At 37.4% G+C, this 17762-nt stretch overlaps 1 protein-coding gene across 1 annotated transcript in view; it reads right to left on the bottom strand.

The window, feature by feature from the left end:
- LOC146002128 (armadillo repeat-containing protein 2) overlaps positions 1-17442 on the bottom strand; it is a 131565-nt gene extending 114123 nt beyond the window's left edge. Inside the window, exon 1 of the mRNA XM_083139847.1 lies at positions 17322-17442. The gene's annotated coding sequence lies outside the window, so the exon portion shown is untranslated. The remainder of the gene's footprint in view (positions 1-17321) is intronic.
- Between the last annotated feature and the right edge of the window lie 320 nt (positions 17443-17762).

Genomic DNA, 17762 nt, shown 5'->3' with positions numbered 1-17762 from the left:
GAACGCACATAAGGAGACTGGTTAGTGAATTGCGATACCAGTAGTCTCATTACACATCAGGCTCCATACACTTCAATTGGGTTACAATTATTTAAAAAAATGAATATTGTAATTTATAATAAAGATTCTGACGAGTATATATCGAGTTCAGTTTTGTTTGGGACGGTGGTCCGCAACAACAGAACATCTTAATAGGGTCTGTGGTAAGATAAAAGAGTACCACTGCCACGTCTAGGAAAATAGCGAATCAGTATACTACCAATTTTATACCAAATCGCTATTTTCCCCCCGCCAATGTTCGACCTTGCTACATTACAGAAATCAATAGATCATGTAAGATCAGAGCTGCATATCCCCCCCCCCCAATTTATTATCCAGTCCCCCACCAACATTTCCATAAAAATTTTAGGTTCACTGTTGGTATTGAAGAGTTGAATATCGACTTCCTCCAAATAATTTAATTCTCAATCTCTACACCAAAATTCAAACAACAGTCTAAGCGCAATAGTGATATTCAAGATTTGGATATCTCCCAACATAGTGCTCAAATCCCTTACTAAAGTTGGGTCCCGGGTTCGATACCCGTTGGAGACACGTATAGTGGTTCGGATCCCACACTAAAATGTAGGTCCAGTTCCGATTAGCCTTTATGTGCACAAAGTGGACTTAAAATAACAGTTCAATCAATCAAACCTTACTAGACTTGGAAACTTCCCCTACCAAGTGTAATCCCCAACTAGAATTCACGTGGCAATTTAAAGTTTAATACTTAATATCTGGACATTGTGCACCTCAAATAGTAGAAAATGTTGCCCAGAGACGACACTTTGGTCTATCCCGTCTCGTGGAAATTCCATCTCTTCTCGTGTCTAGTCTCGTGAACAACACTAATAATACATAGTAACTGTTGGGAATCCACAACTTGCTATTTATATAGCAGTGATGCTTAAATGTTTGCATCACTTAAATGCTGTGTTTAAAAAAGGTGATAAAATGAACTGCAATAATTACCGTGGAATTTCTCTACTCTCAACAACATATAAAATATTATCTAACATTATTTTAACAAGACTAACCCCATATGCTAATGAAATTATAGGTGATTATCAATGTGGATTTAAACGTAACAGATCAACTACAGATCAAATTTTTCACATCAGACAGACACTTGAAAAAAAGTGGGAATATAATCAAAATGTCCATCAGCTATTCATTGATTTTAAAAAAGCATATGATTCAGTCAAAAGAGATAAACTATATAATATATTAGTAGAGTTTGGAATACCTAAGAAGCTTGTTAGTATGATAAAAGTATGCACCAGTGAAACAGAAAGTAAAATTCGTGTGGGTATTAACATGTCTGACAAATTTACAATTCATGATTGGTTAAAACAAGGAGATGCATTATCTCCATTGCTCTTTAATTTTGCCTTAGAATATGCTGTTAGGAAGGTAAAAGAAACTAAAGAAGGGCTAAAATTAAATGGTGGACTCAGTTGTTAGCATATGCAGGTAGACTTACTGGGGGATGATGTGAATACAATTAAGAATAATGCTAAAATATTTTTCAAAACTGCTAAAGAGATAGGTTTGGAAGTCAACAAAGAGAAAACTAAATATATGCTTACAGGCCGAAACCAAGTGTTAGGTAATAATCAAAATCTAATTATTGATAACAACTCGTTTGAAACAGTTTCCAAATTCAAATACTTAGGAGTAATATTAACAAATGAAAATTATATTAAAGAGGAAATAAAAAGTAGGCTTAATTCAGGAAATGCATGTTACTTCTCTCTTCATAAACTTTTGTATTCTCGTTTAATATCTAAGAAACTAAAAGTTAAAATATACAAAACAGTAATTTTGCCTGTAGTATTATATGGATGTGAAACTTGGTCCCTTACATTGAAAGAGGAACATAAATTGAGAGTATTTGAAAATAAGATCCTTAGGAAAATCTTTGGACCTAAAAGGGATGAGGAGACAGGTGAGTGGAGAAGGTTACATAATTTAGAACTACATAATTTGTATTCGTGTCCAGATATTATTAGAATAATTAAATCAAGAAGACTTAGGTGGGCAGGCCATGTGGCACGAATGGGAGAGGAAAGAGGAGTTTACAGGATTCTTGTTGGGAAACCTTATGGTAAGAGACCTGTAAGAAGGCCAAGACGAAGATGGAGGGACAACGTTGAGATGGACCTAAGGGAAATCAGTAGGGATGGAAAAGAGTATATAGATCTTGCTCAAGATAGGGAAACATGGAAGGCCTGTGTTGCTGCAGCCATTAACCTTCGGGTTTAAGAAGGCTAGAGAGTTAGTTAGTTAGTTAGTGATGCTTAAATGACAACGTAGTCAACTTCCGCCCTCGTTGCTCTATTGTTTATTCAATCAAATTTTCATCACAATCCCCCCCCCCCTCCAAAAATCAAAGTTAGGTGGACGCAACCAGCTTCCACAAACCCTCCTGTGGGTTTTCACAACCTACTGATTCATTTTTTGCAGATGTAAAGAAAGTGACCCCCACTTTCTTTAGTATGTCTTTAAAAGTTTTCGTTCCAAGTCGAAAGTTCTTTAAAGTGTTTGTGAACTTCATCATATTCCTCCTAGTGTAGTTCAAAGATTCATAAGACTCCGAACTGGAATCCTAATAAGGAAAATTAGTGAAGATTTAAATATCAATAGTCGAAGCAAAGTTACCAAATTGAAGAAGTTAAAGTGAAAACAGCTCCTCCCTCACTCCTAAATACGAGCAATAGATAAGTTTTTTTCGTTTTTACATATTCTGCATATTCAGAACTTTTGCTTTCTTTCGTTATTCGTTTAACAAAACGCATGACCAGGCATATTAACTTCAATTTTACATGAAACTTTACGTTTCACAGAGAAATGTGACGACCTAAAAACTACCGATGGAATGTATGTGTTAATAGCTGTGTAATCCAATTCTGAAGACATGCATTACCTCGGATCTTAATTGAATCTGTATATTCAGTCCTAACTAGCTTCTGGACATATAGGCCAGTCAATAAGGTGAGTCCAATAAGGTAAAAAATTAGGGAAAGCTGGAACAAATTTTATTATATTTATAAAAGGGATCTTAACAACACACTAATTTTGCACCCCTCTACCACCCCGCCATCTTGAAAAAATAGCGCCCAAGATCAGTTTTTTGCAAATATCTCGCTTCAAAAGCATTTTATAGTAAACAAAGTTATGACAGAAAATAATCTACATAAAATTCTCTACAAAAAATATTCTGGGCATTTTTCTTCTAGGATGCGTTGTCTGGGTGCTAGCTGAGCGAGAAATTTTATGTTGTTTTTTTTTCCCACCCACTTCTGCAAGTACGGAACTCACGAAAACGTCTATTCCATGATGTTTTGTAGTATTTATCTTCTATAAAACTGTACTTATTACATACTGTATTATCTTTCTTACAGAATGTCATTTATGAGATCAATTCCTTTTATCATTGCATGCAGTTATTTATGTCAACTGTGTGCAGGAGATAATATGTTTGGTCTGAAAGAGAAGATAACTCCAAAGGAGCATGTTGACTTTGTCCAAAAAGGTTGTTTCACAATAAAACGCCATTGTAATCAATGGGTCCCGGGTTCGATACACGTTAGAGACACATTGTACAGTGGTTCGGATCCCACTTTAAACTGTAGATCCAGTCCCGATTAACCTTACTGTGCGTAAAGTGAACTTAAAACAAAAATTCAAACCCGTAAAATGATCAGAAAAGTTCTGGTCAGATATAAAAACTGAGCCGTGATGCGCTCCATTAAGAGTTGTTGTTTTTGTTGAGTTGATGTTTTGAGTCCACTTTATGCACAGTAAGGTAATCGGGACTGGACTTACAGGTTAAAGTGGGATCCGAACCACTATGTGCCTCCAGCGGGTATCGAACCCGGTGCTCCATTAAGAGTTGTGGGGTATGGCAGAGGAGTGACCAGAGTCAATGAGTCAATGTTAGGTGGATTTTTTGGCATGCTCGTTAGTTTTCAGATAAAATAGATGAACAGCATGTCGATTCACGAAAGTCTCGTATATCAAGAGATAAGCAAGACTTTCAGTTCTTTTGTCAGTGAGGACTCCCCGATGGCGCAGTGATAACGTCGTCTCCTTGTAATCAAGGGATCCTAGGTTCGATACGCGGTAAAAAGGTAAAAAGGTAAAGTGTTCCCCTGTGCATAGCACCACGCCATGAAGGCGTATAGGGGGGGTGGGGGTAACGCCCCACACTTTCTTGATCCGGTCGTGAGTGGGGGTGATGTGATCAGCGTCACGCCCCTGACCGCCTTTACCCCCCAGGGTTTCCCCCAGGTACCCATGTTATTCGACGCTGGGTGGGCGCCGGGGCCGCTTCCACCGTTAGAAAAGTTCCCGGATTTGAACCGGCCGGGGATCGAACCCGTGACCTTGAGCATGGTAGTCAGACGCGTTACCGGCTGAGCCACCGCGGCCACATATTGGTTCGGATCTCACATTAAACTGTAGGTTCAGTCCCGATTAGCCTTACTGTGCGTAAAGTGGACTTAGAACTCAAACTCAACAAATCTATTGTCAGTGATTCTTATCTCACCCACCATTTCCTGATTTTGATGGCATAAAGTCAATGATTACGGAAGTAACAGGGATTAATGTTGGAATGTCTTCAATGTTGAGTATCGTTGGTAAAAATTTGGCAAATGTCAAGTTTGAACAAAATAAGAGAGTTAATCACTGGAGCGGTCACTTCTGAAGTGAAAATCAGATGTGTTGATCCAGAGTTTTTATTTAATAAATTATTTTACTAAAAAATCACAATACCAATTCAGAGAAAACTTTAAGTACAAACTTGCCCCATACCAGTTATAGCTGATGGGGTAGGAATGTGGACAACCAAGAAGCCTTGTCTTAATGATCCTCTTTGTACCACTCGCTGAGAGACAGATTCTTCGCATTATACCCTGTAAACGCCTTAAAGATTGTGCAAGGGGTTTTGTAGCTGTAGAAAAATTGGGCTAAAGTGTTCAATAACGTTTTCAAAATCTGACACTGTTGCATTTACTTCTTCAGATTGGTTTCGAAGAGACACGTGCCGCTTCCGTCTGAAAGCTCCCTTCCTCTACTATACTCTGTCCCGGGAATCTGTGGAACAAGGCCGCGTGTTACATTAGAGAAGGGGAGAAAGCTTGTGGGCGGGCGAAGCAGTACACGCTCCTGTAAGCGGTTAGTAGCTGCAGTCGTTTTCCCTCCACCATGCAATTATGTTCGCTCTCACGTATTCATTGGTCGAGTTACTGTCTTCTCCAGTTACTACTTGTCCAGACCCTTGTCTTCGTTCGCTCGCTTCAGAGATTCCCGGGACATAGTATAGAAGAATAAGGGAGCTTTCAGGTGGAAGCAGCACATGTCTCTTGGAAACCAATCATAAGAAGTAAATGCAACTTTTCGAACTGACGCGACACGGCAAGCTGCATGTGTCACTCCAACTGGGCCTTGATCTCAATACCGTGCTTTGTAGCACCACGTCAGTTGTGCGCGCATACAAGGTGAATGTTTTCCTATAGACTAAAGGGGGCTTTGTCATCACTCAGCTTTGAAATCCTTGTAGATTGTGGCCTGTCGCTTTCGCTTCGATATCCAAGCTCACGTCAATTCTGATGATCTACTTCACATTCACTTACAAGAATTCTTGCTGGTAGAAGACAAGCGATGTTTTGGTTTCTAACAGTAGCAGAAATACAGACATTATGTTCATTTGTTTTGTGTTAAATATTACAAAATTATGTTTTGATTAATATACATATATTACCACTTGAGAATACATTTTCAAGAAGAGTCCTTAAACATTTATAATAGGCATTTTAATAAGAAATAAGGCTTCAAGCTGCCATGCAAAAGCATTTTATTGAGTTTCGCTCTTTCACAATGGAGCGGGAAAATACTCATTTCCCTAGCGCCATAATGGAGCTTCCTAGAAGAAATATGCACAGAATATGGGTTTTAGAGAATTTTATGTAGATTATTTTTTGTCGTAGTCTCTTTTGCTGTAAAATGCTTTCTAAGCGAGATATTTGCAAAAAAACTGATTTTGGCGCTATTTTTCCAAGATGGCGGCCAAATCCGAGGTGCTAGAGGGGTGCAAAATTAGTATGTTGTTAAGAACCCCTTTTATGAAGATAATAAAATTTGTTCCAGCTTTCCCTAATATTTTTCCTTATTGGGCCCCAAAAGCATACCTTGTTGACTGGCCTAATAACGAAGGATCCTTTTTGTTCATAATTTCTGCTTTGATTCCCCTGCGAAACCAGGGCGCGGAGCGATCTGTCCGCCCGGTGACGTCACGCTTTCGTCAAGGACCACGTGATCAGGTATTGCCCCAGCCTTCTCTTTCTAATAGTCTTGCTTTCACTCACCCTTGCCTCCACAAAGACACTGAAGAACTGCAAGAAGAGAACAGTTTACACATCCATGGATATGGTTGATCAACAGAAATTATTTTTCTGGATGGAAACTAAAGAAGAAGTTACATGAAAGACATAGCATTTCCACAGCCACGTTCGCCTTAATTTCGTATAAACATGTTGTATTGCTTTAAAAGTGTCGTGGGGTCTAGGGGGTGCTCCTTCCACGTAGTGCACCCAATAGTCAACCTCACTTCCACGTAGTGCACCCTGGACTGCAGACTAACGAGGCTCTGGCGATTGGCCCCATGGGCAGTATAATTTTGTTTGTCTTGTCCTGTGGTTTGTCCTTATTTGTGCTGAGTGCAAGTCAGAATATTTTATGATTTTAGTTATGCAACGTTAGAGTTGTTATGTGTAACGATAAGGGCTGGACCCGTATAATATGCAAAATAGCCTTACTGCTGACGCACCCAAAATTTTAAATTCAAAAATTAAAAAAAAAAAAAGTGTCGTCGGTTACACCCGATCTCTGAACATAACGAACGTCGAAACAACACTGATTCTTCTTTCTACTCCCTGTCCTTGCCACATATTCGTGACCTATGTTCTATATATGGTACGTCAAGTACGTTCTACACAAACAAAATCCAGAAATCGATTCGCCACGGTAACGTGCTTACAATTCTTGCATGCTGTTCAGTTTCTTCTGGTGGTCACGAAACACTTACGCTGTTCAACCACTACGCGGTTAATGGGAAATGTGAACTCTACAGATAGTCCTTACTTCTGTCACAAGTGTTGAGGAATACTTCCGCCTACTCGATTCAATTTAATACTTTTCTTAAGTAAGAATTTATTGGCATGCCCACGAACGCTCATTCTATTTCCCATTCCCATGAGGGTTTCACTTTTACCGTTAGCAGAAGCATGTATATATCTTGCTCTAAATAATTGTGTATAAAATGAATACACGCACGTGGATGGTGACACAGGAATCAAATATTCCGATACATGCTATGGAAAACTTTCTAGGATATGATACCACCATAAAGGTCATCTTCTGTTTTATTCTTAATACTGTAATGCCTGGCCGCGGTGGCTCAGCCTGTCGACCTCCGTGGCGGAGTGGTTAGCACAGCGCGCTGCAACGCCAGGGGTTCCGGGTTCGAGTCCCGGGTAAGGCATGGGTATTTGTGTTTGTCCAAAACGTGAAAAACTGAGAATACTGTAAAAATTGAAAAGTGTAAAAGTTGAACATGAATGACGGGGGATACCACCGCGTAGGGGTAAAAAAAGAAAAGAAAAAGTCGGTAACGCGTCTGACTACCATGCTAAAGGTCCCGGGTTCGATCCCCGGCCGGTTCAAATCCGGGAACTTTTCTAACGATGGAAGCGGCCCCGGCGCCCACCCAGCGTCGAATAACATGGGTACCTGGGGGAAACCCTGGGGAGTAAAGGCGGTCAGGGGCGTGATGCTGATCACATCACCTCCACTCACGACCGGATCAAGAAAGTGTGGGGCGTTACCCCCTCACCCCCGATACGCCTTCATGGCGTGGTGCTATGCACTGGGGAGCACTTTACCTTTTTTACTGTAATGCGTATTACAGGAACCCAAACAAGGACAAAAAATGAAAAATTTTCCCCCGGTGTGTCAGACACTATCTTCTGCGCTTCGGATGCTCCTTCGGTTGCTTTAAGTCAAAATTGTCTCAAAGTTTCCTTGATTACATTAAATACTATTTTAATTACATGCATCATAAAGTTTTTTACAATAGTATGTCTGATGAAATTATGAAAACGCAACAAATGCTTCAGCCATGGACTTTTAATCAGGCACTGAGTTCTCTAGCAAATCTTTGCCAGGATTAGAAGCAACTCGAGTTCCTTTCTCCAAACTCCATGAACCTAGAGAAAGAGAATATCAGTACGCGGTAGTAGCAACAGGGAAACTGTCGAAAATAGAATAGAAAGAGAGAAGAAAATAAATGAAACATAAACAGAACAGAACAAACAGAAGGAAACTGCATTATCTCTGTTTCATCCGCGGTATATTAGTAGAAGATAAACAAACAGCAGTATCTGTTCGAAAAAAATTCATTCTCGTAGGGATATCCATGGATATGCTACCCGCAAGCGGAACGATTTCGATTTACCCCATCATTCAACCACGGTCTACAAATCATCTTTCTTCTTTTCGGCTCCCAAAGCATGGAATGCATTACCTGCGAACATGGCATGCATAAAGAAGCCCGTAAGTTTCAGAGGTAAACTAAAAGATTTATTCTTAATGGAACTATGGCAGAGTCGCGGCACATATTGAAGCTATCAAGTCACTACATGAAATTGTATTTTTATTATTACTTATTAATTTATCTTTTGTATTTTTAGTTAAACAGTTAGTATGTTCATTTAATGATATTATTATTATTATTATTATTATTATCAAAACAAACATTAACAAGAGAGAATTGAATTATTCTAAGGTCTCTATGCGCGCAGACTTCTGTATAGTTTGCCACCGTAGCTATTGAAAAATCAAGAATCAAAAGAGTTATATTACAGAGAAAAACTTTGTCCAACTTAAGTTTACTTTTTGTCCAGGTAGTCAGTGGCGTGCACAAGGGGGGGGGGGGGTTGATGGGGGTCCTTCTCGAAGAAGCCGACCTCCGTAGACGCCTTCCAACCCTGGCCTGGTCATGGGTGATCTTTGTGAGTGTCCTCTCATCAATTTCATCATGTCATCAGTAGTCCTCATCCTCACAATTAGCTAAAGGTTGAAGGAATGCGACGTAAAGTAACCAAATCAATTCTTCAATAACTTCAAGCAATCAAACCGGGGAAACTGTGTCGGAGATCGTGGGTGTGGAGTTGCATGTTCTTCCGCAGTAAAACTCGCCGCCAGGATGAAGAATGAAACAGCACGCAAATTGTAACAGTTCGATTCCTGGAGAGCACATTTCATTGAATCGTATCCCCTTTGAATTGTAAGTCCATGCCATGTGCTTCTTTGTAAATATTGTCTAACCCTTGAGCTTAAACAGAGACTTTGAAAAATTTCCTAGGTTGGAAACACAATACTGTAGTCATGTACATAGAAGCAAGCAATTGGAATACAACTTGGAATGATTGACGAATAATCGAAACCTGGAAAGATTCACTTATTTTTGAAAATTTTTAAACATTAGTTTCATCATTATGCAAGTTATAAACAGGCAACGGATTTATATGGGGTAAAAATGTGCTGAATATGTAAATACATATTTAGGAATTTTCACCAAAATATAAAATTAAATATGAACTTAAAATTGTAAAAAAAATACCTTTTCAATAATGTAAGACACTCCACGGACTACATAAAATACTGTACGCTTACATTGACTTTAATTGTAAAAGAACATAAAATGTGTTTTCATTTTCTGTTTCCAAAACAATGAATAACAAAATTTTGTTGTAAGGTTCGAACGTGAATTTCCTTCTGTTGTCTCTTAAGATAGATTTATATTGACTAAAACTGCGTTCAATATCGCAAGAAGTAATGGGAGTGTATTTCAAGTTTGTCAGTTATTTGCAAGAAATTCAACAAACACTTTCGGTCACACGGGGACATGTAGTTATTGCGCGAATTGAGAAATGTTCTGGAATATGGAAATAATATGTAAAAATAACTAAAATATGTACAATATGAGCTAAAACCTAATATATGTACAAATATGGAAAATAGGAACAACATTTTTCGGGTCTACATGGCATGATCCACGTAGATAATACAACATATTACTGATTTAAGCTTCATAAATAAATACATATTTACATATAAATCCGTTCTCTTGTAACATCGTTCAGCTTGCTATTACTTTCTTGATGTAAAATTTGTTATTTTTACAGCATTTACGTCTTGCAAAATTATCAATTTTCATGATTCGACATAACTTTCTTGAATCAATGTATTATAACCCGACAACTTCCATTTTCTTCCAGTTCTAAGTATATTAGAATTGCTTGTTCCATTCTTACCACTCTCCTCTCACTTTTAATCAACTATCTTTTGATTCTTACTTGTACGGATTTTTAGGTGCTTAAGATGAGGAAAATATTAATTTTTATATGCTAAAAATGTTCAAAATATATGTTAAAATTGAAAAATATATACCAACATATTATTAGTATATTACACATAGTAGATTCGTGTATATTTGCTTAAATGCCCAGGCCAGGATTCGAACCCGAAACCCATGGCGTCGTAGCGAAGGCAGAACAATGACCTATATTGTGTCTTACAAAATATGAAACAATTCTTAACAATAATGCTGACGGCAGAAAGACAACCCCAGTATAGGTGGGTTTCATGTGACGTCAGGATTCGCATTGCCGCCATATTTGCGGAAAAATTTGCTTGTCGTCTGTAAGGAAATACCCACCACGTAGCGTTCGTTACACCTGCGCCAACTGAACGTTTGTTAGTACTGTGTAAAATGTCGGTAGCATTGCATAAAATTAATGACAACGTCGTGTCGTCTGGAAATAGCTGTAATTTTTCATATGTTCGAACTCTTCTCGCAATCGACAGAAAAATATTTGGAGAAAAAGCGAAGTTTTGCGGTGTAAATCCATATGAACTGCACAATAACGAAATGAAAAGGGGTCTAAACCTTTGCCCAACTGTAGTTCACGTGTGTTTATTTACTTGACCCAGTTACCTGGAATCAATTTGTTTTCGTATTTATTACTGGTTAGGATTCTGCTTGAAACATTTACAACCAGTAAAGATTAACTGTAAATTCCAAGGCTCCGCCATTATCTTCTCTGTTTCCTTTTAAGGTTTGTTGAAGCGCTGCAATGCAAAATGTTGAGGTGCTCGAAAACAGTAATTTCACTCCTTGCTTTAACAATTTCGGATATACCGGCCACCGTGGCAGAGTAGTTAACACAGCGCGCTACGATGCCAGGTGTCCCGGGTTCGAATCCCAGCCTGAGCTTGGGTGTTCTTTGTGAGTTTCGCTTTAACAGTTTCAACATATGATCACTCAGCCTCGTCTTTACGATTATCCAAAACTGGCATAAAAGCTAAGTTAAATAAACCAAACCAATCAATCGATTTGGAATACTTTGATAGCAGTGTTTTTCTTTTCTGACAGTACGCAAAGCCTACCAGCGGCACCTTTTCTCATGGATCGAATAACAATTAATAACAGTTCGTGTTAACGGACGAAATATAATACATAACCAAGTACAAACGTTCAATTATCAAGATGAATTAAACTTTGAAGATTATCATTTTTATCGTCAAACTTGTGGGAAGAATCAGCAAGGAAACACTATTGCAAGTATGATTAAGCACACCAGTTCGATCCATTTGAACTAAAAGTCACAAAGGTGGCATATGAACTTACCTAAGCGGAAATGTTCACTGATACTCTGTAATGTTCGCTATGTTCATTAATGTTGGCACGATTTACTTTCGCCAACCAGACGACGCGGTGGTATCTTCTGATCAACAATTATCGAGTCCCGTGCCGTGAAGCGAACCTTCTGTTTTTTCTTGGAAAATTCGAGGATAAACGTGAGTTTCTGTTAAACAACCGAATACTGCACAGTACCATCGTAAACAAGGTTGAAATCTCCCGCCCGCCCGCTTGAATTGCATATGTTTACAATAAGAACCGGCCTCAATCATGGTTGCTCGATCCCACAATGCAACAGTTTGTGACGTAGGTGAAACACACCTATAGGAATGCAATTTCAGCTTCTCTTTGAGGTTAGGATCAATGGTTTACCTGTTGCACGCAATGATAGCGATCTCATTTCAATACCTAACATTCTACGCTCAACATAATGACATAGTTTTAATAAGTCATAGAGAAGTATGACACTGCAAGAGATAATAGTGTATTCGGTTGCAAATTAGTTTTGAAAAGGGGATACTGAAGGGGGAGCGGAAAGATAATAAAGAGGTTCGCAAGCACCCCTTCGCACCCCTTGGCGCGCCTCTGATCGCCAGCGAAATGTAGCAGCTAGAGATAGATTTTCTTACACATAACTACCCGTATAGGCCGCACGTTTCTCGAAGTCAAATAATGTATATGTTAATATTCATTAGGAATTGCTTTTGTTCACTACCTTGCAAAACTCAATGGAGATTCACATACTATCTTTTTTTTTTCAGAATGTACATTTATACTGTAGTGGACAAGTCACTATTCTCTGACATAATCAGGAAAATACCAATATATTGAAGAAACACAACAATCACATGCCAAGTTTGAAAGATTACAAAATAACAACAATAAATATTTGGAAGGGAAAAGGACACGTCAATCCTTTATTTCTTTCGCATGTAGTAAAAATTTAAATTACATGCTTTTTGTCCCAATCACGCATGTGATAATTTCATCCTGTGTAACCCATAAACCTGGCCTTTCCTAAACAAAGAAACGGACCCGAATGCATGGTAGACTTCTCTCCTCCATTGTTGTATGAATCCGATCCCTCTAATTTTAACTAATACGAAGCATTCGCCTCATACAAAAAAGTGTGAAAAAATTTACCCATGGACCAAGGGGGCCCGCAGGATTTTTCTCACGGAGTGAGCAGAGCAAGCTTTCATATCTTGTCCTTCAGTCATATAAACTTTATTATTATTATTATTATATATTATTATTATTATTTACAAATCATAAAATTCAAATTGATTTGAAAATACTTTGGCGTTGTATCAGACTAGAGTCTACTACGCATATTTAAATAGAAACCAGAATTGCCTTGCTTCCTTTTCAAAAACTTTGTTGATGAACAGTTCTATGTCTCTTTGCACTTTTTTACAATGCACAGATATCAGAGACCAGATATTGGTAGAGGATCCTCATTTACAAGTCTAGTTTTCAGAATAATTTAATAATATCTCACCTAAATTCCAGCTGCCTATATACTTCATGACATCATTTAATAATGGATGATTGGTATAAATATGTTCTTAATTTATATTTTGCTTATTTCGGGCCTTCGGACATTGAATTTATCCTTAAACCTACACAGACACCAAGCATAGCGCACCTCTCGCGATTAACCACTTACGAGGTTCTCAAGGTTGTAATAGCCAAACTTTTTCGTCTCCTTTATTCATTTCTTCAATAGATATTTTCTTTTGATCGAAATAAAACAGTAATAATACTTATAGACTTGTAGTTCAGTTCAGTTAATTTTAGAGTCCCATATATGTAATGAAAAAACAAATTATATCGTTAAGCATTTTTTTAGATGCAATTAAATTAGATTAAATGTCGGCAAAACCGATCATTTGCTGTTCATTATTAATTTGTTTTTGATTTGTTAGTAGGCGGTAGTGGGTTGCAATCTGAATCAACGAAACTTAGAATGGTGTTGATTTCTGTTCTATTTTAAATAAATATTAGATATTAAACTTTTAACGTTCAATTATAAGCATACAGAGTATATATGTTTAAAAAGATTTGAATCAGAGGTTCAAATTAATTTAAACATATTACTATATAGTATTCTGGGGAGCTCTTGACAAATATCTATAGATTAGTAAAATAGTAAACCCAGTAAGTTCATCCGGTTCTGATAAAATCACAAATACACCCTGGGTAGGTGTTAATTTTCAATTGACGGAGATTTAGATATCTACACATAACAACATTCCATAACGTGCACAAAATGTTGAACGTTTCACAGTGTCGGTCAGCGTCTTCGGCTAGAGATATTAAAGAAATTAAAATTTGTACTATTTCATTAACTACGTAAATGTCTTGCAACATCACCATGAGCAAAGGATTACCCATTAATAATACAACATATTAAAATTACACCTCCTTTATTCTAAAGAAGAAATGTGTTATTTAATAAATTCGCATTTGTATTTATTGGTCTCATGAAAGTGACACTCGACGTCAACACAATTCCATTTCTTTTGGATAAGATGTGTTTCCCAAGGAGAACGTCCGTGATTACTTTCGTAATGGATAAAAGCTTGCATAATGTTAGCCCCAGTTATCCCCCAAGTGACGGACGAACCTCTGCCTAAGGCAATACCCAACATTTTCCTCTTTCATTGTGCGCTTTTGACCCCCTTTATCCTCAAATTGACTACTGGGTACTAGGGGACTGAACTTACATGTTATAGTTTAATCAGAATCGAAGCATTATAACAACAGAAATTTAGCACGTGATCCTTTAATTAAAATGAAAGAGCATTAGGCACTAAGTTATAGGGAAACTCGCCATTTTTTCTTATTAAAGTGTGTGAACTACTTTCGCACCAGATACTTAAGGACCTGTAAGTTTGAATGTAACTTGTAACAAGCCCCTACCTTACCATAACTAAAATCACTGCATATCTCTGAGGACTAAAATCTCCTTAGCTATTTAAGAGCTGAGGCTGTAAAGGGGCATTCAGCACAAATAAGGACAACGCACAGCCCTACAGAGGATTATACTGGCAGTGGGGCCAGACGCCAAGGCGTCTTGTTAAAGCAAGCAGATGTAGCAAACTACTTAATATTTTATTATCAGTCAGTAGAAAATGGCATTTGCTAGAGAATCATTGAAACACTCAAAATTCCTATAATTTGTAATATTTCTGACAAAGTCGAATAATGGTAAAAATCCAACAATAAACACGACGCAAGCTTCCTTTATCAGGACAGGGATTGTATGAATTTCAGGCTGTTTTCATTAAGTCTCTAAAAGCGGTAATTTACTACTGTCTATCCACTAAAAGTGATGGAAACTATTTTTTCCAAACCCTTATTGCTTTAGCACAGTGACATAACAGAACAAAAACATTTTTTTTTCTGAGATTTTGAATGCAAAAATATAAAGGGGCCCAACATTTCTTTTACATTCCCAATTGAAAGAAAAGAAAGAGTGACAATAATTTTCTGATTTTCAGACGGATCAAATTCGTGATATGGGTTGATGATGCTTTGAGAACGGCTCCATGAACCAATTAAAAAAAAAAGCCGGAGCGAATCCAAAGAGTGGAGTCCAAAAAAAACACAACAATAAACAAATTGGAACTGTGCTTATCGTGCAACAGTGACGATCCATGGATATAACTCGGAAAACGCCGAATCGATATTTCATTGCTTCTTCAACGAACGGATGAATATTTTAGTTTATGTTACATAACGAACTTGCATATTAGCTATGTCGATTTACTAAATGTTGCCTTTGTATCTGCAATAGCTTCAGAATAATCATTTTAGCTGTATTGATATGTTTGAATCGAACATATACACAAATGAACAAGCGTATCAAATACATTTATAACGCATTAACTTGGTATTTTAAATTCTTCTCGTTTGTGGATATTTCTGAATCGAAAGTTAACAAGATATAGATCATTGTGTCCCATATCGATATACCGACCAAGATTATTCGTGGCGCACTAAGATAATACTACTTGGATCTATCAGTACATTGCATTTTATATTTGGTTCTTTAATACTTTCTGAGTAATTGATAACTATTGATTAGATTAGATTAGAATAAACAAATGGACAGATAAGTCGAAAATGTGTAAGACCTCCCCAATCGCCTTGTAACGATAGGTCTCTAGTTAGATCTGAGGAGGAGGTACATAGCACAGTGGTTCAGATCCCAGTTTAAACATCGGAGCCTTGCCCGATTAGTATATCTAATCATAAAGTGGATTTTTAAATTTAAGAATTTGTATATCACAAGTTTAAAAATCACAGTTCTTCCAAAAGTTCAATAGTTTTGAAGATATGGTAACATTAAAAAATAATCGATCGTTCACTTTTCGACTATTTTACAGTCATAGACAGCAGGACGGCAAATCGAAATAATTTAGTTACGTCGTGTTAAATTAGTATTTCCAGGGTCTTCAAGTTTAGAAAAGGCTAAATTTTCACGTTAGGTGGTGTCGAGGATATCAACACGTAACTTGAGTTCGATTGTTGTCTCGAGTTAATTTATGCTACTGCGTTGAATTATATTTTGCAGGTCTATTAGTCGACTAAATTTAATCTCTTTAGCTCTGGTAGATGACACGACCAGATAGACATAGGCAAGCCGAACGTCACATGAGGGTACTTTGATCTCTCGAAATTAATTATGGATGAAATTGATGGAGAGAGGAACAATTTCGAGTGTGTTACGATAGTAAGTGTAAACAATTTGTCCATTAATGTATTAATTACCCACCTTTTGCGCAGTATATGAGGTTAAACAATTGAATCTCAAACTGTAATAAAGAAATTGTTCTTAAAAATATATATACATAAAAATTGTATAACATATGTTTGTTTTGTATTAAGCGTGTATGAACTAGTTTTCCATACTTCTAAGTGAAGACTTTGGATTTTGTAAGTAGTCACACTTACTACTGGAGATATTTTCAAAGGTAACAAGGTGAAGTGCCCTGAATTGTCGTATGTTACGCTGCGTGTGTAAATGGACTGTACAGTTTGTAAGACCTTTGGAATTGTAAATATTTTTGTTGGAATAGATTGTGTCTTGTCTTTTATACATGGAGTTTGTTATAAATTGTCAAGTGGCAATTTGATGTTAAATAAATAATGTTGGATTATGCAGTGCGTATCTTTTAAAATTAACTCGACACCTTAAGTGCAATCTGTGTGTTTTTGAATAATGTGCAGGAATTTGATTGTACATGGTATAAGCTTTACGTGTTAATTAACTAAATATAAGAAAGCAAACATTGTTTTCCCGTTGTAGCTTAAAATTTCATAAAATTGTTTTTTATAACGTGCTTATTTTAACAATTTCGACTTGTGGAACTGAAGATACATGAACCGTTCCTTCTTGTATAGTGCGACAACGTGCTAGCAAGGAAATCTTTTCCACTGTACAAACATTTAAACCTTTGTTGATTGGCACAAAACCAAATTAATTTTACATCTAGTTTACACTTACCTGTTATCAGGCAATTATTGACAAGCCGTTAGAAGGTTCGAGTAGATTTATCGACACCACTTTCGCAAGCAAGCCCCTGGCACATTTGAACGGAAGCCATCTTGTCCAACGAGTGGTGTAGTAGCTCTCTCAGGTATGTGTGGTGAAGCCACATTGATTTTTCCTACCTGCACGCGAATCACTGAAACTTAAGATCAATAATCCTTGCGTGTCAGGCAACAGAATTTCTAATGCTTACTGTTTGGCTGGCCTCCTTGAGAAACAGATAAGGAGGGGCAATCGACACGCCAAATTAACCCCGTGGATTGAAACTAATTTCACTGACCGTTCGGAGTGACAAATGTTGAACAAGAAAGCTAACGCCTAGTCTGACAGGCGCAATATTTTCTTCAATAAATATCCCCTTCCATTTGAATATGACTACAGAAAAGTACAGAGAAG

This window comes from Lepisma saccharinum, chromosome 18 (assembly GCF_977018435.1).
Source record: "Lepisma saccharinum chromosome 18, izLepSacc3.1, whole genome shotgun sequence".
Taxonomy (NCBI): domain Eukaryota; kingdom Metazoa; phylum Arthropoda; class Insecta; order Zygentoma; family Lepismatidae; genus Lepisma; species Lepisma saccharinum.
The sequence above is the reverse complement of the archived record's forward strand: the minus strand, read 5'-3'. Positions and strand labels throughout refer to the sequence as shown.